The following is a 2,843-nucleotide window of genomic DNA, read 5'->3' as shown; positions in this document are numbered from 1 at the left end:
AACTCCAACATGCAAGAAGAACAGAGACCAGCAGGAAAAGGAAACAGCTTGGTAAACACACAGCATTCTCAGCCACACCATTATAAACAAAAGCTTTACTAAATACTTAGAATTATTTGTCCCATACACATAATTATTTTTCTACATATACAAAGCAAAGTAATTAAGGTAAATGCCTCTTCAGATTTATTTCTCATTTTAACCATTAGTCATTCCCATTCAAATGTTGATGATATTAGTCTAGTCCTGTCATTTTTGTGTTTCCTTCTAGTTTTTGCATGTCTTACTCTGTTGATCTTTGCTCCTTTTTTCCAGTGGCTTAAAATGTCTTCTCTTTTTTGAACCTATTAGTGGTACTTCCTGTAACAACTGCATTAGTCTAGTAATAGTACCTCCTTTCACACTTTACATTAGAAAAGGGATGTATTGGACCTCAGAGCACTGGAGGATTAGCCACTGAAATCCAGAGAAGGGTAGAGATACAGCTGGACTCAGGAACAAGTGGAGCCCTCAACTAAATCCACCAGGGCTCTGTCTGTAATTCTCATATTTGCTTCTCTCAGCATGTCATATTCATTCTGTTTCCACAGAACAGCTGCCCAAATATGTCAGAAAACATTGTTTTTACATCTTAGGAAATCCATCACTGAAGAGTAACCCTTTCTCAGTTTCAATTAAAAAATTCCACTTGGTTGAGTCATATGTCCAATTCTGGATCCAGGAGGCGTTCCAAGGGAAGATCACAAAGGGTGATGGCAGGCTAGATCCTTGGGAGTGAGCTATCTGTAGAAGTCTGTGCAACATTTCCCAGAACAGGTGGGATGGGAGGGGAAAGGTAAAGTTGGGGAGGTGGGAAGTGAACCTCTGGTGCTAGGAGACAAAATAATCCTTCAACTTTTGTAGAAACTCAGATTTTCTCATGAAAATTTTCAGTCGTTATTATGCTGTAAAGACCTGCAAACCTTACTGGAAAATTTCTCTTTGTTATTAGACTAACTGAATGACATTATTTCTTCCTTTCTTCTTTCCTTATCTAGCATGATGTCATGATTTTTTTTTTTTTTTTTTTGCTTTTTAGGGCTGCCCTTGCAGCATAGATAAGTTCCTGGACTGGGGTCAAATCAGAGTTGCAGCTACCAGTCTACACCACAACCACATCTGTGACATACCCCAAAGCTCAAGGCAATGCCAGATCCTTAACCCACCTGAGCGAGGCCAGGGATCAAACCTGCATCCTCATGGATACTAGTCAGGTTCTTAACCTGCTGAGTCATAATGGGAACTTCCCATGATTAATTTCTGCTTTCTTTTCTGATTCTTGTTATTTTAATTTCTTAACCTCCTTGCAGCCTACAATATTGTACTGCCATAAATGCCATCTATCATTTTACATTACTCTCAACTTAATTATCTGAAACTGCAATCTCTCTTTGGCCACATAGCTCCTAAAAGATACATTTAGGGATGTAGTATCAAGAGTAAACCTTCAAACTTTTTTTGATTGTAACCCAAATAAAAATATCTTATTCCTCATGGCTTTGTACAGACTCACATATATGCACATATATGCACTTATGCAATGAAAATAAAAGTTGTTTAAAAAAATCTTCAATTTGGGTTTTTTGTTTGTTTAGGGCTACACCTGCAGCATATGGAAGTTCCCAGTCTAGGGGTCGAACTGGAGCTGCACCTGCCAGTCTACACCACAGCCACAGCAATGTGGGACCCAAGCTGCATCTGTGACCTGCACTGCAGTTTGCAACAGGGCCAGATAATTAACCAACTGAGTGAGGCCAGGGTTCAAACCCACATCCTCAAGGACCCTATGTTTGGTTTTTAACCTGCTGAACTACAATGGGAATTCCTAAAAATCTTTATTTGTGTAGTATCATGTTTGTTGTATCCTATTTCATTTAGAAAATGCTGCTCACAAAAATCTGAATTTATTTCACAACCTTGACTTTAAAGTAAGTCACTCTTAGAATATAGACTATATGGGTAATACTAGCCAGTGTATACCAGGCCCACTGGTTCCTGCTGAACATGGGGATCTGGCACTGCCTCAGTCACTCATCTTGGAAATTACAGAATGACCATAGCAACACCAATGCTAGGACAAACTAGAGCATCCTATCTTTAAGAACCAAAATGCCAACTTCTGGATCATTTCCTTTCCTCAAGTGGCTAATCATGACAGCCAAAGTAGTAAGAGTTCCAGAACAAAGAACTCTCTGTACTTGTATTTTCTTATTTATAAAATAGGAAAAGTAATACAGAAGTTAACCATCTAAAAATCCTAGATAATATATGCTGAACAACATGGGGGAGAATAGGTAGTATGTGTGCACTACTCTCCCTACCTATAATTTTTTTTAAAAAAAAGGAATGATGAAACTAGAACACACCCTCACACCATGCACAAAAATAAACTCAAAATGGCTGAAAGACTTAAATATAAGACAAGACACCATCAAACTCCTGGAAGAGAACATAGGCAAAACATTCTCTGACATCAACCCTACAAATGTTTTCTCAGGTCAGTCTCCCAAAGCAACAGACATAAAAGCAAAAATAAACCAGTGGGGCCTAATCAAACTTACAAGCTTTTGCACAGCAAAGGAAACCAAAAAGAAAACAAAAAGACAACTTACAAAATGGGAGAAAATAGTGTCAAATGATGTAACTGACAAGGGCTTAATCTCTAAAATGTACAAACAACTTATACAACTGAACAGCAACAAAGCCAACGACCCAGTTGAAAAATGGGCAGAAAACCTGAATAGACACTTCTCCAGCAAGCACATGAAAAGATGCTCAACATCCTTGATTATTAGAGAAACGCA

This window comes from Sus scrofa, chromosome 6 (genome assembly GCF_054392235.1).
Source record: "Sus scrofa isolate SSC_HxYL_T2T_F1_AM1 chromosome 6, Sscrofa_HxYL_maternal_Yorkshire_Landrace_v2.0, whole genome shotgun sequence".
Classification (NCBI taxonomy): Eukaryota; Metazoa; Chordata; class Mammalia; order Artiodactyla; family Suidae; genus Sus; species Sus scrofa.
The sequence above is the reverse complement of the archived record's forward strand: the minus strand, read 5'-3'. Positions refer to the sequence as shown.